This window comes from Salvelinus sp. IW2-2015, linkage group LG32, assembly GCF_002910315.2.
Source record: "Salvelinus sp. IW2-2015 linkage group LG32, ASM291031v2, whole genome shotgun sequence".
Classification (NCBI taxonomy): Eukaryota; Metazoa; Chordata; class Actinopteri; order Salmoniformes; family Salmonidae; genus Salvelinus; species Salvelinus sp. IW2-2015.
In genome coordinates this window covers 14,350,987-14,377,492 of record NC_036871.1, presented here as the reverse complement: position 1 = coordinate 14,377,492, position 26,506 = coordinate 14,350,987, and the positions used below count along the sequence as shown (strand labels likewise).

Sequence of the window (26,506 nt, the reverse complement as noted above, 5' to 3'; positions counted from 1 at the left end):
AAAACCCTATTGAACACAAAACACATTTGAAGAGAGGTTCTGATATTATTGGTGCATCCTATCAGCCTCTTAATGAGAGAGATGGGTAAAGTTGACGCTTATGACACAGCATGATGACTGATGAGCAATCCTGTGCCATGGCCTCGTGGGTGATGGCACTGCTCCTCTGCCAATGTAAAAAAAACAGCCCCCTCTGCTGGTAATGAATGGTCACTTAGTGTGTCTGTGATGACGAGGGCTGCTGTTGTGCATGTCAATAGCCTGTCACCTTCATCTTACTGCGTCACTCCTTTCAACCTCCTGGCTTTTCTCCCCAGAGTAGTACAACATGATGAGGGACAGGAACAAGGAGAGGATGTGCGTGTGAGTGTGTGCGTGACTGAGAGAGAGAGAGAGAGAGAGAGAGAGAGAGAGGTAGAAAGAGAAAGAAAAATAAAGTAGCATCACTATCTTTGTGGGTGTGATTTAGAATGCATGTGACTGTGTAGGCTGAAGTTTATGGCTGTGTTCCAACTGCTTTCTATCCRTGTCTCCTACACACCGTGCCCTTTCTATCCGTGTCTCCTACACACCGTGCCCTTGTGGCTACTGAGCCGATTACGATTGGATAGGTGAAAGCATTATCGTAAATACTCTGTCTAGCTGACTGGAAAAGAGCTTACTGAAAAGAAATGTAGCCAGAGTGGTTGGTTTAGGGACTTTTTCCTCTGTTAATAAGCTAGCTATCAGAAGTAGTTACTGATCAAGTGTAGTACCTATTGTTGTGTTCAGTGACCAGTTGATTTATTCTCAGTCTAAGAGAGAGAGAGAGAGTCGAAGAGAGAGAGAGAAGAGTACGACGAGAGGAAGCAGAGCAGAAGAGATGAGAGAAGAGAGAGAAGAGAGAAGAGACAGAAGAGAGACAGGAAGAGAAGAACAAACGGACAAGAAGAAGCAAGCAGAGAAACAAAGACAGAGAAGAAGAGAGAAGAGAGAACGAATACCGAGACCAGAGAGAAGACAGAACAGGAGACGAGAACACGAGACAATGACGAACCAAGACAAGACAGACACAGACAGAGAAACATGACAGTATATGTGTGTTTATATTTGTACTAGGAAGCCTGGTTTCTGTTCAGGCTAGAATGAAAGGTGGCCGGCGCTTAGGATAAAACATATCTATAGAGTTAAAAGGGTACTGGCACTCAAACCTTGAAGAGGAATAACCCAATGAGGCCGAGATGCAAAGACATAACAAAGAGTGAAATTTCACGGGTCTGTAAAATAAAAGGACACAACTCAGCCTCTCTTCAATAAGACTCCTGAGTACCAGCGAGATCTTGCCACGTTCTGGTACATGTTACATAACTTGAGGAGAGCAGAGCCCAGCCATCCTCCCACCAGAGGAGTAGGAGGATGAGTGTTTGCCTCTGTTCTATTCTGTGTGTGTCTCCCTCTGTTCTACTCCACATCCAGAGCCACGGTTTGAGAGCCCTGCCTACACACTCCGTCAAAAGGCTGAGCTGCTCATCGTGAYGGTTAGCTTTAGAGAGCGGATTGCGGGTTAGCTAAGATGGAGAAAGCGCTAACTTGCTACGCTAACACTTAATCCAGCGTGACTGACTCCTCTCACTCGCCACCATTGGCCGTCTACTGTATTCTATGTTGTACRTGTAGTTCTACGGCATTTTATTGTGATGATCTGCGTGCATTAACTTCCATAGACCGCGTGTTGAAATCAATATTTTTTACAACCTGGAGCTGTGTGGGAAAGACTTGATCCCAGATAACAAGTTGTGGTTTCCAAAGTGTTTCCGGTATTTATTTATCCTGTTTGAGGTGTTCTTCGAGAATTCCTTTGAGATGTGCCAGTGCCTCTCATGAAATGGGCTTTTCCCATTTCGTGCACTGGTTGCTCGTGATTGTTGTAGCCTATGCTTGCGCTGAGGGAATTTACACTCACATTTGTTTTGATTGCTTTGGCCCACATGTCATTATATCATTTATTTTTGTACGATTCATATTACGAACAGAATAAGCAATTCATTACATAGTGATAAAAATATGCATCTGGCAGACCGTGTGTGTTTTGGATTGAGAAGAAGACATCTGTCACGCTGCTGTGGATATAAGGACGGGCCAAGTCGCCCATGCAAGCACCGGGCAGAGGGCCACCCACCACGTGCCAAACTAGTGTGTGTTTGTGTGTATCTGTTAGCCAGAACGTCTTCCTGAGATAACATAGGTACCACTAGCAGTGGTGCCACTAGTCGATGGTGCCACTAGTCGATGGTGGGACCGCTAGTCTGACTTATTGCCGTGGGATATCGTGGAATAGTCTGTACGACAATACTTTCCTGTGAACATTTTGTCAAAAATGTCGACCTGCACAGGGACCAACCTCTATTGTGGAAAAGTCTGTACAACAATCATTTCCAGTGAACCTTTTGGATCCCATATATTTTTATGCTGTTTTCAGAAGAATTTGAAATTACAAGGCCATATACATGATTAGGGGAGAGAAAATGGGAGGTGGGAGGGGTCAACGCAGGGATTAGACCCCGGTCTCCGTCGGGGGCACATATGTGTCGAGAGAGGGGAATGTTACCCCTTGATCCCGGACCTGCACACTGCGAATATTTTGTCTGAAAATTCAACCTGCACAAAGACAAATTCCCCCAACGAACCAACCGAGTAAGTTGAAATGGAATTTTATTCAAAATTCTGTCTTGTAGGGGACTCGCCTATCAAGATAACAATGATAATATACAGTGAGCTCCAAAAGTATTGGGACAGTGACAAATGTGTTGTTGTTTTGGCTCTGTACTCCAGCACTTTGGATTTGAAATTATCCAGTGACAACGAGGTTGAACTGCAGACTGTCAGCTTTAATTTGAGTATTTGGTCCCATATTGATTACATCAAGCTTGCTTGTGACTCTACAAACTTGTTGGATACATTTGCTGTTTGTTTGGGTTGTGTTTCAGATTATTTTGTGCCCAATAGAAATCAATCAAATGTATTTATAAATCCTTTTTACATTAGCAGATGTCACAAAGTGCTATACAGAAAACAAGCTTAAAACCCCAAACAGCAACCAATGCAGATGTAGAAGCACGATAGCTAGAAAAAACTCCCTAGAAAGGCAGGGACCTAGGAAGAAACCGAGAGAGGAACCAGGCTCTGAGGGGTGGCTAGTCCTCTTCTGGCTGTATCGGGTGGAGATTATAAGACTATTAAGGCCAGATTGTTCTTCAAGATGTTCAAATGTTCATAGATGACCTGCAGGTTCAAATAATAATCACAGTGGTTATATAGTGTGCAACAGGTCAGTACTTCAGGAGTAAATGTCAGTTGCCTTTTCATAGCCGAGTATTCAGAGGTCGATACAGCAGGTGCGAGAGAGAGAGAGAGAGAGAGAGAGAGAGAGAGAGAGAGGAGAAGAGAGAGAAGAGAGAGGAGGAGAGAGAGAGAGAGAGAGAGAGAGAGAGAGAGAGAGAGAGAGAGAGAGAGAGAAGAGAGAGAGGAGAGAGAGAGAGAGAGAGAGAGAGAGAGAGAGAGAGGAGAGAGAGAGAGAGAGAGAGAGAGGAGAGCGAGAGAGATGAGGAAGAGGGAGAGAGAGAGGAAGGAAGAGGAGGAAGAGAGAGTCAAAAACAGCAGGTCCGGGACAAGGTAGCACGTCCGGTGAACAGGTCAGGATTCCATAGCCGCAGGCAGAACAGTTGAAACTGGAGCAGCAGCACAACCKGGTGGACTGCGGACAGCCAGGAGTCTTCAGGCCAGGTMGTCCTGAGGCACGGTCCTAGGGCTCAGGTCCTCCGGGAGGAGAGAGAGAGAATTAGAGGGACCCTACTTAAATGAGCATAGGACACCAGTTCTTGAGTGTCTCCATTGATCTTAGGTCCTGGCAGTTCTGTGCAGACTCAGGACAACTGAGCTTTGGAGAAGTACACAGATTCAAAAAGGAGTCCGTAATTTGCTTTCTGATGATCATGATCTTTTCATCAAAGTAGTTTATGAATTCATCACTGCTGAAGTGAAAGACATCCTCTCTTGGGGAATGCTGCTTTTTAGTTAGTTTTGCGACAGTATCAAAAATACATTTAGGATTGTTCTCATTCCCCTCAATTAGGTTGGAAAAATAGGATGATCAAGCAGCAGTGAGGGCTCTTCGGTATTGCACGGTACTGTCTTTCCAAGCTAGTCAGAATACTTCCATTTTGGTGGCATGCCATTTTCGTTCCAATTTTCTGGAAGCTAGCTTCAGGGCTCGGGTATTTTCTGTATATCAGGGAGCTAATTTCTCGTGACAAATCTTTGTTGTTAGGGGTGCGTCTGCATCTAGAGTATTACGCAAGGTTAAATTTAGATCCTCAGTTAGGTGATTAACCGATTTTGTACTCCAACATCCTTGGGTAGGTGGAGGGAGTCACATTACAGTCACATCAAAAAGTGCAGCCAGAATAACAGCAAAGTAGCTGCATTTGTTTAAGCTGTTTTCTAGTGACATTTATTTGGATACATCCATAACAATGAGCTAATGAGGTGTGATTTCACCTGGCATAGAAAATGTGCTCTCTCATTAGGAAACAGAGGAGCTAGCCAACAACACAGATAACACAGTCACTTCAAACTGAAGCTGGAAAGATTGCAAACTAACTGCACTTCATTTTGTTTTACCTTTTTCAATTGACATTTCATTAAAATGATGCCAGCTGATCCATGATYCCGACTGACTGAGAAACGTTGCCTGCCTGTCGGTCTCGTCCCGACCCATTCATTACTATGGGACAATTTGAATATTGAAACAATGTTGCAAATGTCGGAGAGGTTTATACAAATCTCTGCTGTTGAAAACTAAATGTTAGTCTTAAAGAAATGTGAGATAATGTCTAGATGCTTTTTATAGTGGAGATCAAGTTTATAAATTGCYTGGCTGGGTTGATGGGACAGTGGGTTGCACAGTCAGATGGAACGGAGTAAATAGGCATGTCATAGATTTAGCCGGTGGTAACTTGTGGAATAGACACCAGCTGGAGTGCGGTTTTAACCAATCAGCMTTCAGGTTCATTCTATTCTTATGCACGACGCATGGCGGAGTGCCTGGACACAGCCCTTAGCCATGGTTTATTGGCCATATACCACAAACCCCTGAGGTGCCTTAYTGCTMTTATAAACTGGTTACCAACGTAATTAGAGCAGTAAAAATAAATGTTTTGTCATACCCGTGGTATAAGGTCTGATATACCATGGCTGTCAGCCAATCAGCATTCAGGGCTTGAACCACCCAGTTTATAATGGTAAATAATGTTTTGTGTAATTTTGGAGTCACTTTTATTGTAAATAAGAATAGAAAATGTTTCTAAACACTACCATGATTACGGATAGTCCTGAATGAATCGTGAATAATGATCAGTGAGAAAGTTAGACGCACAAATATCATCCTAACCTCTCACCATTACAATAACAGGATTAGCATTTTTTGGGGTATGATATTTGTAGCTAGGATAGTCCAMTCAGTAACAATTTGCCGCTGTTTTCCAGGGAGTCCTGGGTTCCATAGAATCAATAAAAACATTTCTGTGTATTCAAACAAACACATTTCAACTTGACTGTTACTTTCTGCATGTAATGATTATAATGGAACAATTCACAAATGCGAACATAAAGCATTTAAGACAACTGTCTCTGTTTTGATTCTGAACAGTCCGTTTCTGTTCTGTTTTTGTTTCTGTTCTGTTTTTGTTTCTGTTCTGTTTTTAGTCCGAAAGACTAGTCAGACAAGGAGGTACACTGCATGGCCAAAAGTATGTGGACGCCTGCTCATTCCAAAATCATGGGTATTAATATGGAGTTGGTCCCATCCTTTGCTGCTAAGATAGTCTCCACTCTTCTGGGAAGGCTTTCCTCTAGATGTTGGAACATTGCTACGGGGACTTGCTTCCATTCAGCCACAAGAGCATTCGGGCACTGATGTTGGGCGATTAGGCCTGGCTCGCAGTCAGTGTTCCAATTCATCCCAGAGGTGTTCAATGGGGTTGAGGTCAGGGCTCTGTGCAGGCCAGTCAACTTTTCCACACCGATCTCGACAAACCATTTCTGTATGGACCTCGCTTTGTGCACGGGGGAATTGTCATGCTGAAACAGGAAAGGGCCTTCCCCAAACTGTTGCCACAAAGTTGGAAGCACAGAATCATCTAGAATGTCATTGTATGCTGTAGTGTTTGCCATGTGTTTGATGCCATTCCATTTGCTCCGTTCCAGCCATTTATTATGAGCCGTCCTCCCCTCAACAGCCTCCACTGTCGTCCACAATGAGCTCTGTTTCCTTTKATGAATCAAAGTATGACATGGTGGTGTCACTGGTTGTGCTGTCTTAGTTTTTTCAGAGCCGTTTCCTGTCTCTCACCCCACTGCCATGGAACATCCTTCTTTGTGAGCTACCGTAGTGGCACAGTGAGGGTGGCATAATCCTGGATGAAACCTGAGCAGTAGTTGGCCATGCCGGAGARGACTCATTATTTGACTTGCATTTTGGGGATTGCAGGCATGGTGAATGGCAGTGACTTTTTTCGGGTCAGCTGAGATACCGCCAGCAGAGAAGATGAAAACAGAGAACTTTGGAACACTACTCTCAGGCTGTTCTTGCGGTCAGCTTTTGCTACATACACAATGATGTTGTCGCTGAGGTTTTTCACACCTGCAATGCCTTGGAGTGTCTGACAGCATTCTGGAACACCACTGCAGCTGGCGAGATACCAAAGTTCAACGGTTTATACCTCCTCAGGCCGAGATGAGTGGTGAACGTGGGGAATATCTGCTGTCGGGTGTAGTTCACGTTGGTGATATCCAGCTTTTAGATTCAGCTTGGAAAACACTGTGGTTCTGTTGAGTTTGTGGATGGCGTTGTCCATGGTGTGATGTGACATTCACGTAGAATGGCTGTATTGGCTTCGTGCTTGTCTGCCCAGACTCTGGGTCCTTGGGCTTTGAGGGTGTCAGGATGTGGGAGACCCAGGGATTAGGGCCTACTGGGGTCTACTAATCTCCCCACTGGGCAAAAWCTGATTGAATCAACGTTGTTTCCATGTAATAAACGTGGAACACTGATTGGATTAGAAAATAGTCATCAACGTAAGCGAATTCCTTCTTTTTTTCACCCAACTTTKAACCTAAATCCAATGACATGGTGAAATGTTTTGTTGATTTTTTACATTGAATTCACATTAGTTGACAACTCAATCAAATGTAAATGAAGACTAGTTGAACTGATGTCTGTGCYYAGTGGGACCATCTCAACAATGTCATCAGTCTCCAGTAGCTCGTCTTCAACTTTTTGGGGGGATGTGGAAGGGCACGCGCMTGTGTGGTTGGCACGTGGGCTGGACTTCGGTGTCTGTGTGAAGCTTCACCTGGGAATCTTTCACCGCTCCAATTCCATTGAACATTCTGTATGGTTGTCCACAAGTTCATCTGCCGCTGTGCKCTGGACTGGTGAGGAAGACRGAGTTGATTATCTTGATCAGGCTTAGCTCCTTAGTTGTGTGGTAGCTTAACCGGGAGTAGCCATCGCCTTGAATGACATAGAATGTGCTGGGAGTGTTCTTGTCTCTTGCCTCTACATTTCATGTGAGTGCACCAGCAATGGGCAGAGAGTTTGTGGAGCCGTATCAAAAGATCTTGATTTTGGCTGGGCTGAGCTGCGGCCGTGGCTTAAGTGTATTGAAAACTACCTCTGGTCATGTTCACTGCAGCCCCATCAGAACTACTACTCTGACACCATTTAGCTGAATGTGTGTCTGAGGTTGTCTAACACTTGTCACTACTCACTGCTTGATGAATCTCGCCTCGCATTTTCACAGTGTGTTGCACTTACGTGGTTAACTTTCTGGCGTGATCTGTGATGTTTAGCATTGTCTCTGGTGTCTGTGTGCTGCTCCTGTTTTGGTTTTGATCGACACTGCTTTGCAAAGTGATTTTGTTTCCCACAAGCTTTGCACTCTTTTCCTCTTGCCGGACAGTCTCCAGTATGTGTGTATTTGCCTCTATTGGTTGTTTGATCTAACTCTTTCTGTGCACTTGTTGTGTGCTTCTGATGCACTGTATTGACTACAGCAGCTGAGCTCTGCTCTATGCCTGTTGCATGGATTTCAGATAGTTCCAGCGATCTCCTGTGATCGAGAGGGGCGGTTACAGTCATGTCAAGCTCTCTCAGTGCTCTTCTGTGCATGTGACGTGGTAAGGTTGGACCCAGGTGCAGAGAAGAGACCAGACGAGGAATCAGTGGTTAAGGATAAACATACCACTTTACTGAGAAACGGTAGTCGCAGGATCACAGTGCACTTGAAAAACAACAAACACTAWGTCTCAAYCTCACTCAGGAAACAAACGCACCYAGTGAACAATTCAAGCTTCTGCAAAGGACCACAGAAAACACASCTCTTTTTTAACAGGGACACAATCATGAAATAATAAGACACAACTGAGTCCAGTAAAAGTCTCTTGGGTGGTCTCTGCCGCCCTCTGGTGCCAGGAGGAACCACGACAGCGCAGCCTGGACGAGTTACAGCTCTGAATCATCTCCATGTCAATGCCTGCAAACTCAAAGTTATTTGCTAACATGCAAAGTCTGGTGTGGTAAGTATCTAGGCTCTTGCCTACTTCTTGATCATGACTCACCGTTCCATTACAATACACATAAGAGCCATTGGACGAAGACGTCTTATGTAAGGGGGAGGGTTTGTTAAGAGCCCCGACGCTCAGTCTGAACATTAACAAGCATTCCTTGCAGTACGGTTTTGGAAGAACCTGATCTTTCATACCAACGAGAAATTATTTTCTTAAAAACAAAAGGGTAAATTGATACACACCTTTATAGGGTTAGTGTTCCTACACGACAATATCGCCATGTTACAGCGCGTGTTTACAAAAATCAGAATCGACTACCTGTGTTAATTAGCTATCTGTGTCTCCTAACACCTGTGTGTAAACGGAAGATGGCTGCCTCAAACGCGCTGCTACTGAAAAATACTGTTGGCTGCAACTGTGTTAAAACCAGTTTTTATTTGATTTATTTTTATTTCACCTTTATTTAACCAGGTAGGCCAGTTGAGAACAAGTTCTCATTTACAACTGCGACCTGGCCAGTTAACATGAAGTCTATTTTGCACTTTTGAAATTATTTTGAAGTGATTGGTCCCATCATGTTGCTCAGTTGGTAGAGTATGGTGCTTGCAACACCAAGGTTGGGGGTTCAATTCCCACTGGGGACCAATACGAAAACGTACAAAAATGTATGCACTCACTGTTGTAAATTGCTCTGGATAAGAGTGTCTACTAAAATGTGAAAGTAGGAAGATTTATGTTTCCAGAATCATACCGCAATTGAGAATTGATTCACTTTTATATGGAGTATTTGGCTGTTTTGKCTTCGAGAGCCAAACAGTTCATGTAAGGTYCTTGGACTATAAGGATTAACGTTAGGTTCCTTTAGTCCATTATTGGACTTCTTGCCSTGCTACTGAGTGGCTTTATATTGGTATATTGGTACTGAACGTTCTTTTTCAGTTTTGTGTCTGCATACTTATCTGCCTCTACCGCGAACGTGTCGCAAATGTCATGTGCTCGTTCTCCTTTTAAGTGCAACAACAGTGCTTTCAGCCTAGCATCGCCGGTAAATTTTATGGCTATGGTGTAAAGTTAGAATATCTGCACCCATTTATTCCAACRTGGCCCGACGGAACTAGGGTCACTTTCAGTTTTAAACGGTGCGATTGCTAGCACCATTTCAATGTCCTTTTAGCTAGCTACCAGCTTGTTAGCTTGCAAGCGTTAGCGTGCTAGCCTAGCTTGCTAATCACGAGTGAAAATCCTTTACTTGCCTGAAAGGAAAATTCAGTCAAATGTTTGTGCTGTAATCCATCTCGTTTTTAATCCTCGTCATCATTGTAATATTCCATATGCATGAATAATAAAGTAATGTCCAGACATAGTTCAGTTGATGGTCGTTTATCTGGAAGCGTTGCATGGTTGACACACATATGTACAGTGGTTGACTGACAACCATAAACTGTAGTACTATGGCTCTACCATGAGGTGTCGTATTACGCTAGTGTCGTCGTAAACAATGTAATCAATGTTACTGCACTGTCGGACCTAGAACATTACATGTATGTGTGTCTGTGTGTGCGTGTTCCAACTCAATGTGTTTGTGTGCATACGTGTGTGTGCATGCTCGCCTGAGTGTGTCTGCACGCCCGTTAGCATGGGCAGGTGAGGTGCCAGTCCGCAGGTGCCCTGGCTGGCGGTTGTCAACTGGGCCTATCATGTTGCCATGAACACAGTTGTGCCCCTGCTTCCCCACTGTTCCCTTGGGGACCTCAATGTCCCCCTGTGACCTGCCCCATCACTCTCTGTCTGTCAGCTGTTCTCTCTCTCTCTCTCTCTCTCTCGCTCTCTCGCTCTCTCGCTCAATTCAATTCAATTCAAAGGGCTTTATTGGCATGGGAAACATATGTTTTCCTTGCCAAAGCAAGTGAAATAAATAATAAACAAAAGTGAAATAAACAAGAATAAATCTCTCTCCGCCTACTGTCAACTGTGGTTCTGTCTCTCTCTTGATTGATCATTCCTCTCCCTCTTATCTCTTTCCTTTCCCCCCTCTTCCTCCATCTTTCTCTCTCACTTGTCCATCTCTCCCCCCCTACATCAATATTTCTCTCGCCATCTCTCACAAAGATAAAACATGTTTGAATTTCAAATCAGTAGTATACGTTTATTTAAGGATAAAGTCATATTTATATCCTTGTGGCAGTGAAGAGACATTGGCTAAATACAGAAGATATACAGCAACTGTGTCAGTAGAGCACGTTGAGTGTCTTGAGGGACACAGTCTACGAACGCTCTAGATACTGAACCAGTAGAATTCCAGACTTTGCCAGTTCATAGAAAAAGGAGAATAAATTTAGTCTAATGGAGCCTCTTTTCACTGACCTAACTTTATCTATATATATGTTGCATATCTGCCCATAGCCTTTCAAAGGTTCTGTCCCAAATGGGACCCTATTCCCGAGTGCACTACTTTTGGGGCCCATAGGGCTTTGGTCAAAAGTAGTGCACTATATAGGGAACAGGGTGCCATTTGGGACATGGCCTTTGAGAGGCTATGGGCAGATATGTCTGTGGAGTAAGACAAAGACAGACATATACAGTTGAAGTCGGACGTTTACATACACCTTAGCCAAATACATTTAAACTCAGTTTTTCACAATTCCTGACATTTAATCCTAGTAAAAATTCCCTGTCTTAGCTCAGTTAGGATCACCACTTTATTTTAAAATAATAGTAGAGAGAGTGATTTATTTCATCACATTCCCAGTGGGTCAGAAGTTTACATACACTCAATTAATATTATTTGCCTTTAAATTGTTTCACTTGGGTCAAACATTTCGGGCAGCCTTCCACAATAAGTTGGGTGAATTTTGGCCCATTCCTCCTGACCGAGCTGGTGTAGCTGAGTCAGGTTTGTAGGCCTCTTTGCTCGCGCACGCTTTTTCAGTTCTGCCCACAAATTGTCTATAGGCTTTGGAAGTATGCTTGGGGTCATTGACTTCCTGGCTGATGTCTTGAGATGTTGCTTCAATATACCCACATAATTTTTCTCCCTCATGATGCCATCTATTTTGTGAAGTGCACCAGTCCCTCCTGCAGCAAAGCACCCCCACAACATAATGCTGCCACCCCCATGCTTCACGGTTGGGATGGTGTTTTTCGGCTTGCAAGCCTCCCCTCTTTTCCTCCAAACATAACGATGGTCATTATGGTCAAACAGTTCTATTTTTGTTTCATCAGACCAGAGGACATTTCTCCAAAAAGTACGATCTTTGTCCCCATGTGCAGTTGCAAACCGTAGTCCGGCTTTTTTAAATGGCGGTTTTGGAGCAGTGGCTTCTTCCTTGCTGAGCGGCCTTTCAGGTTATGTCGATATAGAACTCATTTTACTGTGGATATAGATACTTTTGAACGTGTTTCCTCCAGCATCTTCACAAGGTCMTTTGCTGTTGTTCTGGGATTGATTTGTACTTTTCGCACCAAAGTACGTTCATCTCTAGGAGACAAAACGTGTCTCCTTCCTGAGCGGTATGACAGCTGCGTGGTCCCATGGTGTTTATACTTGCGTAATATTGTTTGTACAGTTGAACGTGGTACCTTCAGGCATTTTGGAAATTGCTCCCAAGGATGAACCAGACTTGTGGAGGTCTACAATTTTTTTTCTGAGGTCTTGGCTGATTTCTTTTGATTTTCCCATGATGTCAAGCAAAGAGGCACAGAGKTTGAAGGTAGGACTTGAAATACATCCACATAATACATATTACTTTACCTTAAAAAAACATATACTATAGTGCAGTTTGTGTAATGCAGTTTGTATAGTGCAGTTTGATTAGTGCAGTTTAAGGCGATTTTACAGTTAACAACTGAWGCTATTTCACATGCTGATATTGACTTTGGTATTACTGAGTTATCATTGGCTAGAACTCGAATTGCTAGGGGGCTGGCCCACGTGGAGGAAGATGTAGGGGAAATGGCGCAGCACAGCTTTCAAACCAGGGATTTCATGGCTAATYGAGGTAAGACGGTAATTCTACTAATACATTATTCATGTATGAATTACACATTGATACATCCAGCCCAAAGAGGGATGTTTAAAAAATACTTAATAATCGCCAAAGTTCCGGAGCATGCCTTTAAAGGAAAAATACACCCAAAACCACTAATTCCTATATTTTACAGTGTTAAATAACACTATGTGAGAACAACATGTTTTGTTTTTCAAGTCAAGTTTTTATTATCACATACACAGGTACAGTGAAATGCCTTTCTTGCTCTTTCCCAACAATGCAGTAATAATCAATATCAGTAGTACWATATTTTTTGTTATTAAAACAAGTAAAGTAGATCAAAAACATACAAGAAATGTTAATTAGAAGAACAGGCGAAAGTAAGTAAGCTACATACAGGGTCAGTYMCAGGGTCAGTGCCAATACCATATTGACAATACCATATTTACTATGTGCAGGGATACTGGAGTGGTAGGGTTAGATGCAGTTTGTACAGTCAGGTCCATAAATATTTGGACATTGACCAAGTTATTATTATTTTAGCTGTCTACCACAGCATATTAGAGTTGAAATTAAACAATGAATATGAGCTGAAAGTGCAGACTTTCAGCTTTAGTTTTGAGGGTATTTACATCCAAATTCGGTGAACGGTATAGAAATTACAGCACTTTTTCTATGTGATGCCTCCTTTWTAAGGGACCAAAAGTAATTGGACAATTGGCTGCTCAGCTGTTCCATGGCCGGGTGTGTGTTATTCCCTCATCAGTTCATTTACAAGTAAGCAGATAAAAGGTCTAGAGTTGATTTCAAGTGCAGCATTTGCATTTGGAATCTGTTGCTGTTATCCCTCAATATGAAGTCCGAAGAGCTGTCACTGCCAGTGAAGCAAGCCATCATTAGGCTGACAAATTTCAAACAAACCCATCAGAGAGACAGCTAAAACATTATGTGTGGCCAAGTCAACTATTTGGTACATTCTTAAAAAGAAAGAACCCACTGGTGAGCTCAGGAACACCAAAAGGCCCAGAAGACCACGRAAAACAACTGTGGTGGATGACAGAAGAATTATTTCCCTGGTGAAGAAAAACCCCTTCACAACAGTTGGCCAGATCAAGGACACCCTCCGGGAGGTAGGCGTATCTGTGTCAAAGTCACCAATCAAGAGAAGACTTCACCAGAGTAAATACAGAGGGTTAACCATAAGATATAAACCATTAGTAAGACTCAAAAACAGGAAGACCAGATTAGGGTTTGCCAAAAGAACATCTAAAAAAGCATGTACAGWKAATTCTGAAGTGTTTAGGGCTATATTATCTGCTCAGATTCAGCCAAATGCATCAAAACTCATTGGAAGGCGCTTCACAGTGCAGATGGTCATTGACCCGACGCGTACTGAGAAAACAACCCAATACTTTTTTAAGGCAAAGAAGTTGAATGTTCTGCAATGGCCAAGTAAATCACCTGACCTGAATCCAATTGAGCATGCATTTCACTTGCTGAAGGCAAAACTGAAGGCAAAACGCCCCAAGAACAAGCAGGAACTAAAGACAGCTGCAGTAAAGGCCTGGCAGAGCATCACCAGGGAAGAAACCAAGCATCTGGTGATATCTATGGGTTCAAGACTTCAGGCAGTCATTGAGTGCAAAGGATTTGCAACCAAGTATTAAAACTCACCATTTAATTTATGATTACGTTGGTACGTCCAATTACTTTTGAGCCATTAAAACTGGGGGGCTATGTTAAAAATGGTTGTAATTCCTACACGGTTCACACAATAATTTTGATAAAATCCTTCAATTAAAGATGGTCTACACTTAAAGCACATCTTGATTGTTCTGTTTCAAATCCATTGTGGTGGCGTACAGAGGCAAACTGATGCAAATTGTGTCACTGTTCAAGTACTTATGGACCTGACTGTATAGGGGTAATGTGACTAGACATCAGAATATATGATAAACAGAGAAGTGTGTGTCGTTGTGTGTGTGTGGTGTGTGTGTGTGTGTTGTGTGTGTGTGTGTGTGTGTGTGTGTGTGTGTGTGTGTGTGTGTGTGTGTGTGTGTGTGTGTGTGTGTGTGTGTGTGTGTGTGTGGTGTGTGTGTGTGTGTGTGTGTTAGAGTCAGCCACGGATGTGTGTGGGTGTTATGTTAATGTGAACAAATTGTGTGTTAATCTGAGTGCGTGTGTGTTGGTGTTTCAGTGTGAGTGAGAATGTAGAGTGTGCATAGAGTCAGAGCAAAAATACAAATAAAACAGAAGGGTCAATGCACATAGTCTGTGTAGCCATTTTGTTAGCTCTGTAGCAGTGTCATGGCTTGGGGATAGAAGCTGTTCAGGAGCCTGTTGGTGTCAGACTTGTTGGTACGGTACCGTTTGCCATGCGGAAGCAGAGAGAACATTCTATGGCTTGGGTGGCTGGAGTCTTAATAAGTCGACTGCAAAACCCACAATGCAATAGCTAGCAAAGCTAGCACACAATAATACCAAAGTCAATATCAGCATGTGAAGTAGCTATAGTAGTTAGCTGTAAAAATCTCCTTAACAAACTGCACTATCAATTTAGGAGTTTACAATCTCACCATATTCAACCTGCAAATCTGGTCTTATAGACTAGACGTAATGTTTATTTTWATTTTTTTATTTCACATTTATTTAACCAGGTAGGCCAGTTGAGAACAAGTTCTCATTGACAACTGCGACCTGGCCAAGATAAAGCAAAGCAGTGAGACAAAACAACAACATAGTAAATGTAAATCCGAGAAACTCAAATTGGTATGATATGTTACGTTTGGTATGGTTACACAAGACAGATGGTTATTTAAGGCAACAACAAAAAAGTAGGGTGGTTGGTCGTATTATAACGCGAATGTCTAGCAACCCAAAAGTTGCGAGTTTGAATCTTATCACTGACAACTTTAGCATTTTAGCTAACTACCAACTTTTCAACTACTTAGCATGTTAGCTAACAAATTAATACATACCATACAAAACGTAACATGGAGTATCTCAGATTTACGTACAGACTAATATGAACACGAATGCTTTGAGCCCAGATTGAGCATTGAGATAATAATTAATAGAAAGATGACTTTTAGTTTGTGAAAATGTCTATCGCACGTCAGATTTCAGTACTGGCCGATGTCATAACGCGGGATGTTATCTTCTCGCTCGAATGAGCCATTGATTATATTTTTGCGATAATCCCGACCTTGAGAAATTTGTCATTTAACAGAGGTTCACCACATTTCTCATATTTTTCTGATTCAGTCCGTGGTGTTTAGCTTAGTGCTGTTACGAACTTCAGACGTCGATCTGCAGGTGCTGGAAAGGGTTAGGCTTAGGGGAAAGGTTACATGCTAAGTAGTTGCAAAGTAGCGAAAAAGTAGTAAGTAGTTGAAAAGGTGCTAAAATGCTAAATTTGTCACTGACGAAATTTGAATGGTCAACCTTTGGGTTGCTAAACGTTCACGTTATACGCCAACTAGCCACCCACTCAAGTTTTTGACTTAAGTAACCATCTGTCTTATGTAACCATACCAAATGTAACATATCGTACTAATTTGAGTGTTTCGGATTTACGTTTACTATGTTAAATCCAGTCTATGATACCAGGCTGCAATGCTATGTCATACCGGCTGTATTTCTGCCTGTGTGAACGGGAAGAGTTCAGATACACATGAAAACATTAAATGACCCCAGGAATCGATAGAACATTGCTCAGAGATGCCAAAATACGATATAACATTCAAAATGGCTGAATCTTTCCTTTAATTTGACCCTCCTCACAGCAGGAAAATAATCCAGCAGCCACAGGAAATGTGAATAATTATGTGGATTTTGATTCATCTACATTTTTGTAGGGTTTAATCCCTTTTTCGTGAGGGCAAATCAAGTCTCTCTCTTTCCACCCATCACCAAGTCCATTCATTCCCTTCCTCATTCATTCAGCTCAACATGTTGGAATGCATCTGTCCATCCTTCCCACTGGCTTTTTACACAGTGTTCCTTCTGTCCACATTTCTCTTTTCTTATATTTTTTGTGCTCTCTCTCTCTGCCTGTTACTGTGACTATTTCTCGCTTATCTTATGCTTTATTTTCCTATGGTTTTCCCTCTCTCCTTTCTCTCCCACCCATCTCTCCCTTTCCTCCCTCTCTCCTCTCTCCCTCTCTCCAGTGTGTACGTCTCGATGTCAGAAGTTCCTGATCTCTCGTGTGGGCGAGGACTGGATCTTTCTCATCCTACTGGGTCTGGTAATGGCCCTGGTCAGYTGGGTGATGGACTATGCTATCGCCTTCTGTCAGCAAGGTGAGTGAGAGGGAGAGCGAGAGAGAGAGAGAGAGAGGGGAGGGGTAGGTATTGCGGGAGAGAGAGAGAGATATTCCGAGCCCCCCAAGTGTAAAAAAAGTTTAYTTAATTGGTTTTATGTATCTCTGTGTGTCTGTGCAGCTCAGAAGTGGATGTACGGGGAACTGGACAGTAACATGCTCCTGCAGTACCTGGCATGGGTCACCTACCCAGTGGTGCTCATCACTTTCTCAGCAGGGTTCACACAGATACTGTCCCCGCAGGCTGTGGGTAAGAGACACACCCATGCTCAAGTGTGACACACACACATACACACACACGCAAGTACATGAATGGGCGCGCAGACACACACACATATACTCTCATTGAATTTCACCTCACACCTAAATTCATTGCTAATCATGCACACTCATATATGTAAATACCTCATTTACATACAGAATGAAACACTGTACATGATTGTTTAAAGGTCACAGATGTATGGAGTGGACTCAGTTCACAAAAGTAGTTGGCAAAGGTTATACAACTTCAGGACATCCTTGACTATATCCTTGAAACCGCTAGTACTGACAGCCTTGAATACATACATAATCTTGAAGTTGATGCATGAATATACCTTTTTCTCCCCTTCCTTCTCTCTCCCTCCTCCGGCCCTCTCCTCTCCCACCTCTGCTCTTCCTCCTTTCTCTCCTCTTCTTTCTCAGGTTCGGGTATCCCAGAGATGAAGACCATTCTGAGAGGCGTAGTGCTGAAGGAATATCTCACCTTTAAAACCTTTGTGGCCAAAGTTATCGGGCTGACCTGTGCTCTGGGCAGTGGCATGCCCCTGGGAAAGGAGGTGGGAAACCCCTAGTGGACTGTTACGGAATGAAAGGGATATGTTTGAAATTCCTGGGTTCGTGTTTATCAAGCATCTCAGAGTAGAAGTGCTGATCTAGGATCAGTTTTGCCTTTAGATCATAATGAATAAGGTTATGGACAGGGGGCGACCTGATCCTATTTCAGAAGTCCTACTCTGAGAGGCTTTATGAATACGGGCCCTGATCTGAAATTGGTTTAGTTCTGCCTTTTTTTCTCCCTTTCCCCCTTCCTCATCCTGTAACCCCTCATCTCTCTCTCTCTCTCTCCTCCGATCACTCTCTCAGGGCCCGTTCGTTCATGTGGCCAGTCTCTGTGCAGCCCTCCTGAGCAAGTTCTTGGCTGCCTTGTTTGGTGGAATCTACAAGGTGAGAGAACCCCCCCCCCCCACATACACACACACACATACACACACACCCTAACCTTTAACCCTTTAACCCTTAGTATCTGTGTGGTACCTGTCTGACCAGCGTGCCACCCCTCCAGGACCCACTCTCACCTCCACTCACCTGAGTCCAACCCTGGGCTCCAGTCTGGCTCCTGTCTATGGTTCTCAGTCTGCCAAGAGATTACTTTCCCTGCCATACACCACCCAAGACTTGGAGGAGGAAAAGGAGGAGGTGGAGAACGAGGAGAGGGGGGGGAAAGGGAGATGAAGGAAGAAAGTGTAAAGTCAGCAGGAGTTAAATAAGACTGTCTACTTTATAGAGCTTCCATATTGATCAGTGTCAGCGCTCAATCCATTTSAACCCAGTCACTATAAGAGATTACATTTACTTTCTGTCCAAAAAAAAACACAGCAATGATGCATTAAAGAGAATATCCCAGAAGATTTTGGTCTCTGCTTTTCTTCATTTTAACTCTTAGGTACTCACTCAGATTTCTGTCTTTTCCCACTTACTGCTTAAGGAAGAGCCCTTTGAGGGAAACAAGGTACGAGTGCACGTGTGTCTGAGTATGTGCACGTCTCAGAGTTTCCACGTTTCATGTACACATGTTGGAGCGTCATGTGAGCATCATTCCATTTCTAATCAAGGGTTCCTATTATATTCTATGTGAATGACACATGACATCTCCATTTACTTCATGTTATTCGGTTCATTCTGGCATTCCTCGCTGTGACTCCATTGTATTCCAATGCCCTAGGCCTTCCCTCTTTACCAGAAATGTGTATGTTTGTATGTGTGTTTACATGTGTGTGTGTGTGTGTATGTACTATATGTGCTTGCACATACGTGTGTGTGTGTTCCTATTCCTACAGAATGAGCTGAGGAACACTGAGATGCTATCAGCAGCATGTGCAGTGGGGGTAGGCTGCTGCTTCGCTGCCCCCATTGGAGGTAATTACAATATACTTTGGGTGAGAAATACAATAAGTGAAAGAATGGTGTTACTGCAAAAGTGATTGTGTGGGTGCGTGTGCGTGTGCGTGTGTGTGTGTGTGTTGCAGGTGTGCTCTTCAGCATTGAGGTAACGTCTACGTTCTTTGCGGTGAGGAACTACTGGAGGGGCTTCTTCGCTGCCACCTTCAGTGCCTTCATCTTCAGAGTACTGGCTGTGTGGAACCAGGACGAAGGTGAGGAGGTGTGTGTGAGTGTGTGTAAGGGGAAGGGCTTTGGGTCTACGTCACTGAGTCAATAGTTAGTCGGAGGTGACTCATGTTATTCCTCCCTGTTTCTCTTTCTCTCTCTTCTCTCTTTCTCTCTGTCTCTCTATGTCTGTCTTTCTCTCAGAGACCATCACAGCCCTCTTTAAGACACGTTTCCGCCTGGACTTCCCCTTTGACCTCCAGGAGCTGCCAGCCTTCGCCATCCTGGGGTACGGGTTTCTTGTTTGTCTTTTGTGTCCAACACGCCCAGGTCTGACTCCTCCTTATTCTGATCACTTCAATGGCTATTGGCTATTGGCTTCAATGGCTATTGGCTATTGGCTTCAATGACTGTTGGCTTCAATGGCTATTGGCTTCAATGGCTATTAGCTATTGGCTTCAATGGCTATTGAACTAGAATGGTGTGTGACACTGTCCCCTCTCCTCCTCAGGATTGCGTGTGGTTTTGGTGGGGCCCTGTTTGTCTACCTGAACAGACTGATAGTAGAGTGTATGAGGAAACAGAAGACCATCAACAAGTTCCTGCTCAGGAAGTGAGTCTAACACACACGCACGCACACACACACACACACACACACAACTTCATACACTTACACACACCAAACACACACACACACACACACACACACACACACACACACACACACACACACACAGCGCCGGCTCGCCATTTACGTGGACCACACACTGTGCGTTGGAGGCCCAGACAAAAAATATATATATTTTTAAAAAATTGAGAGAGAGTTTGAAAGAAAACACTTTTGAGAGGTGGAATTATATAATACACAAAGTGCAGCACGACTACAAATAAACGTTCTCTCAAGTAATGTTTTGGGCCCAAGGGTTATGAGGTGTGGGTCCCCCAACCATATATCACTTTGGGCCCCCAAAAGGCTAAAGCCCTGAGTTCTTTCGTACATGAACAGCAGTGTATTGTAGAGAAGATAAACACTGTAAAACAGAATGGGAGCACCTGAGCAACACCCACTTTTTTTAACCAGAAAACGATCATGATCCTTTGGGTAATTTGTTATTTTCAATGATTAGTAACGTTTTGAGCTAGTAGACGTGTCCATTTTATATATGATATAATAATGAACAGATTGCATTTTGCGTCCCGGTCACCTCAAGATGAATGGTTTTGACCACTGAAATGTTTTACTTCGCTCCCGCACACCACTGTTTTAGTTCAGTGCCGTTAGAAAGCACTACCGTAGTTGCACCACTGCTGTATAAAATGAAAAGGCACCTGCAAAATATATTTTTTTTAATCTATTTTGTTGTGCGGTTACATTTGTATGTTGTTTCATGTCCGACGGTGTTGGTCACATGGTGTTGTTACATATCATTTGAGAAGCGCGCACCACGAACAAATTCAATCTGTAATTTCACATTTCCTGTAAGAACCATGATGAGCATGGCTCGGGCATGTCTTGGCATCGCTGTATTGCAGCCTCTGACTCTTCCATCAGCCTACTAAAGGTTGCACCTTTGCAGACAACTGCATGTCCGGTAGGGACCTCGCAATTGAKAAATAATCAGTAGGCCTAATATTACATGATTAAATCTGTGAGAAAAAAAATCCTCCCCAAGCTGTGTACAGGCATTTAACACCATTCTGCACGTTGCCATCCATTTCCCAACATCAATCGGTTAAATGACATTGTTAAAATATKTTCATTCAGTTACAAAAGTAACAGTCCTGGGTGAGCCCCAAATGCGAGCCCAGCGTGGCCACGTTGAGGTTACAATGTAGCCAATATGTATGCGCTAAATGGAAAAGCACAGGATCATTTGTTTTGTCGATAAAACAAACAGCTCTGCTTGGCTTGGTAAGGAACAGATCGACATTCACTGGGGGGAGGGGCTGGTCCAACTCAAGACGTCATAACAAAAGGATGCACCCCCTTCCCAAAGTAAAATATGTCCACATATAAATAAATGTAACACTCTCCCCCCTCATAGAATGAACTCAAAATAATGTTTACGACCACAAATAACAATAACTGTAGCGGCCCTGTGTTTATAAATATGGATTTTTTTATGGCACAGTCGCAGGGTTACGAGCTCACTCTCCCTGCATGTTTCATTACACTACGACCAGCCGGCTGCAGACAATGATCAGCTAGGGGGAAATCCGATTTTTTTACATTTGGATGCCATATTTATAATTATATCAAATATATGCAAMAAATTCTCCACCAACAAGTTTCTGTGCCAATGCACCACACAACCAATAAACAAAGCATACCGACTTCGGCACTTCAATATCATAGCTTGCGTTTTCAACAACACAATAAATAGACTATTTCAATCTCCACAAACAGAAATCACATCCCTCCCTACTTTGTAGGCTTACCCAGTATAGAAGGCTTGGCTTGACAATCTCCGAATGTCATTAAACTTTTTGATGTTTTGTAACAGATGTCTCTTTCCATTCATCAATTGGCGCCTGCACAGCTTGGATTGATTGATTTTATTTGTACACAAAGATTTTTTCAAGTGACAGGGATTGCAYAATAAAGTCGGGGACGTATTTCTATTGTGGCCCCTATGTTTTACATAAATACATATASAATGACATAGATACAGACACATTCCAAAGATGGAGACTACAACATGCTCAACCTCCAGATGAGTATGAGGGGGGAGTTTAAAATACAATTCTTAAAAGCTTGTTTGGCTGGTAGATCATTTTTTAGATGTTAGGAGCTGCTAGTGAACCATGATGTGCAGGCAAAATCATAGTGACACTGGACCAGTGCACTTGCCATAGTCKTTAGGGTGTATATAGCTAGGTTTCCATCCAATTGGCGACAGATTTYATGTGAATATTCAAAAATCTTCACAAAAACAATATGCAATTTCAGCGCTGGACAACATGACAGGCAACATTTTAATTTACYGGACATTTGAGAAACTACTTGGACAYCCATATGCATTMAGATCCAACCTGAATGGYGCAGCCAGCCCCATCAATAAACSAGGGCTGTTGGCCACATTTAAGTGTCCTTAAAAACAGCCTATAACAAATTACGAAAACACTATTCCTTGTGTTTCGATGTGTAGCATATGCAACTTTATATCACATTTTTTTTTCTTTAGGTACTTTTCGAAAACAATAATGGCCTAACCCCAGAAAGATAGAGAGCATGCTACGACACCGACATGCATTTCTTCATGTCAGATAGACATGTGTCCAAACTTTTGACTGGTAATATATATATATATAAAATATAGGGCTTTGAACAAGAACTGTCAACTTGAAAATGCAAACTTGAGTTCACATAAGAATAATATTGCAGAGGTATTATTAATTTATCAAAAGCGGGACACACTCACTCACACTAATGAACCCACAGCTCCTCTCTCCATGTCAGACGTCTGGTGTATCCTGCTATGGTCACCTTGATCATTTCCACCCTCACCTTCCCCCCTGGGTTTGGACAGTTCATGGCTGGACAGGTCAGAAGTTACACTTTTTTTTAAATATCTGTGTCTGTGTATCTGTCAACCACAATGTGTATGATACATTTTTCAAAATATTAGACCAGGGATGCATTTCATTTGTCTGAAACAGCCTCCTTCCTTGTCCCCTTCATAGTCTCTGATATGAAGGATCAGTTCTGTGTTGTCTCCACCTATCCTATTCTGTTAGATCAGATAATGGAAGGAGATGAGGAAAGGGAACCATTTTAGACTATTACGATTGATACAGTATATCCCATGCCTAACAGTTATGTCTCTCCTTGTCTCCTCAGCTGACGCAGCATGAGTCCCTGGTGGCGTTGTTGGACAACCGAACATGGTGTCGGCAGGGCGTTGCCGAGGAGTTCGACTACATCAGCCACTCCCACGCCTGGAAACACCCCCAGGTTAACGTCTTCATCACTCTCATCCTCTTCATCGTCATGAAGGTACGTGTTCATTTATTTGAGATCGAGAGAGTGGGTTTCTGTGTGGGTTTGGGATAGGTGAGGCTGATATTGTTTATTTTTAATCATTTTTATTTAACCTTTATTTATCCAGGTGAGGCAATTAAGAACACATTCTTATTTACAATGATGGCCTGTCTCGGTGTGAACCTGTGATTGTGTTGATGTCAAATGTTCTGCTCCAGTGTGTCTGTTTTCAGTTCCCTCTATTACCCTTCTCTCACACACGTCTCTATCTTCATCTCTCCTCAGTTCTGGATGTCTGCAGTAGCTACCACCATGCCTGTGCCATGTGGGGCCTTCATGCCAGTTTTCCTCATTGGTAAGTCACTTGCTGTGTGTGCGAATTTGTGTATTTAGCCATACACACTAAAAACACCTGTATGTACACTAACACTTTATGTATGGGATGTGCAGGTGCGGCATTTGGACGTTTGGTAGGAGAGACCATGGCAGTCATGTTCCCTGATGGCATCCATGCTGATGGCAGTGTCTATCCCATAGTGCCTGGCGGCTATGCTGTAGTGGGTGAGTACATCACCAGTTGCATTAAAACGAACCTGTTTTTTGCTTTCAAGGCCCCATTACAGCTCTAACGTGTTCACTTATGGCTGAATCCAAACCTGAGACTACTGAATTTAACCATAGGCCCCTCCATTTTGGCTCTCTCTGATGTGATTGAAACTGCCGGCGGTACTCCACCAGTTGCACTAAAACCAACCCGTTTTTTCATCTTCAAGGCCTCATTACGGCTATTTTGTATCTACTTATGGGCACCATCTTGGATCTTTCTGTTCTCTAACATGATTGAAAAATGCAGGAGGGTGTGATGCCGAAGCTATTTTCGTCAATTGTGCTAGCTTATTGAATGTGACTGGTGGAAATGTATTATGCTACGATAAAGCAGACAAGCAGGTTAAGGATTGAAATAAAAAGTTTAATCATTTTCTGCTCTTCATTGAACTGATGGATTAGTAGAATTKTTTWAWTTTTTTWATTTATCCGTTATTTTACCAGGTGTGTTGACTGAGAACACGTTCTCATTTACAGCAACGACCTGGGGAATAGTTACAGGGGAAAGGAGGRGGATGAATGAGCCAATCGTAAACTGGGGATTATTAGGTGACTGTGATGGTTTGAGGGCCAGATTGGGAATTTAGCCAGGACACCGGGGTTAACACCGCTACTCTTACGATAAGTGCCATGGGATCTTTAATGACCTCAGAGAGTCAGGACACCCGTTTAACGTCCGCACCCTACACAGGGCAGTGTCCCCAATCACTGCCCTGGGGCATTGGGATATTTTTTAGACCAGAGGAAAGAGTGCCTCCTACTCCAACACCACTTCCAGCAGCATCTGGTCTCCCATCCAGGGACTGACCAGGACCAACATGTAAATGTAACTAGTACAATCACATCGCTAGCTTGAGCTTTCATTTGTTTTGTTGTCTAAAACAGTAAAGCTAACAAATAAACGTACAGTACCATTGAAAACCTGTTCACCTATTGCTTATGAAACGTGTTTTTTTGTGGAGAGATGTAATGAATGAAATGTGGACTCACCCACTACTCACCCTGTGCTACCAGCCTTTCTGTACTCTCTGTAGTTGTAAAAAAAAAAAAAACGTTCCACCACTTTGGGCCAAGTCATATTCATCATCATCCATACTGTGTATCCCTCCTCCCCAGGTGCAGCGGCGTTGTCGGGGGCAGTGACTCACACGGTGTCGACAGCAGTCATCGTGTTTGAGCTGACGGGTCAGATCAGCCACATCCTGCCGGTGATGATAGCGGTGATCCTGGCCAACGCCGTAGCCCAGTCCCTCCAGCCCTCGCTATACGACTCTATCATCAGGATCAAGAAACTACCCTATCTCCCTGAACTGGGCATGGGGCACCACGAGTAAGTCTGTCTGTCCATCTTTTCTTTTCTTTGTTTATGTCTCTATCTCCCTTGCTTTCTGTTACTCCCTTTTCTTTATTCTCTTATGTTTTCAACTGTCTTCTTGACTGATTCTCTCTTCTTAACATTATTTCTTGTCCTCTCTTCGTCTATCTCCTCTTTCATTCTTACCCCTTCTTCTGCTCTCTTCTCCTCTCCTCCTTCAGGAAGTATAACATCCGTGTGGAGGACATCATGGTTAGAGACGTGCGTTACATCACTCTCTTCTCCTCCTACCGAGAGGTACAGGAGGTCCTGATGACTGGACAGCTGAAAACACTGGCCCTGGTTGAGTCCACAGGTAAGGGTCCGTGTGCAACTGCACATCTATAGTCAGCTATGAATCCAAGATGCATCCTTCCTCCATGACACCATGACACATTTCTCCCTCTCTACCGCTTTCCTTCTTCTCTCCCGTGTCTTTCACTTCTTCCAGCTTTTTGTTTTTGTGTCCTATTCCATCTATTCCGTACTCTGCTTATTACTCTCCCTTACTGTTCCCTCTTTCTCTCCTCTCCTTTCTCCCTGCACCCCTTTTCTCTTCCTCTGTCTCCTCTCCCTTATTCTCCTTTACTCTTTTCTCCCCTATTTTGTCACTTTCCCTATCTTCCTATCCCACTCTTCCCCTCTCTCCCTCCCTCTCTCTCTCTGTCCCTCAGACTCTATGATCCTGTTGGGTTCTATAGAGCGCTCCCAGCTCCAGTCACTCCTGTCCATCCAGCTGGGTCCAACGCGCAGGCTCGACCACCTCCGGAGGCACGCCCAGGACAACGGCACACACACACACACACTGGGCGCACACACACACCTGACCAGCCTGGACACCATGGACAGTCCCCCCAGCCCACCCTGCACACACACACACTCCTACACCTCCAACTCCTCCAATACCAGCGCACGCCATGGGGTTCGCTTCCTGGTGAGTGTAGCGGAGGTGAGTCGGACTCCCGCTCACGTGAGGAGGTAGCCCTGCGTGCCACTTAAAGTCACTGTTATCATCAAGAGTGGGGTAGTTTGGCTGAAGGTTATTACACATAATGTGTGGATGTGTATTTGGATGGACAAATATTGCTTACAGAAAACGTGTGAGTCAGGGTGTGTGTTTGGAAAGGTATGTGTTAGGATAGGTGTGTGTGTGTATGTACAGTAGGTGTGTGGGGCTGGTTTGGTGTGTTTGGTAAGGGACGTCTGTGAAGTTTGCCTTACAGTATGTGGGGCATCTTCAGTACTTCAGTATGCCTTCTACTGTCTACAGTACCTCT

At 43.5% G+C, this 26,506-nt stretch overlaps 1 pseudogene; it reads left to right on the top strand.

The window, feature by feature from the left end:
• Nucleotides 1-26,506, top strand: part of LOC111956979 (chloride channel protein 2-like) — a 63,052-nt pseudogene that overhangs the window by 31,500 nt on the left and 5,046 nt on the right.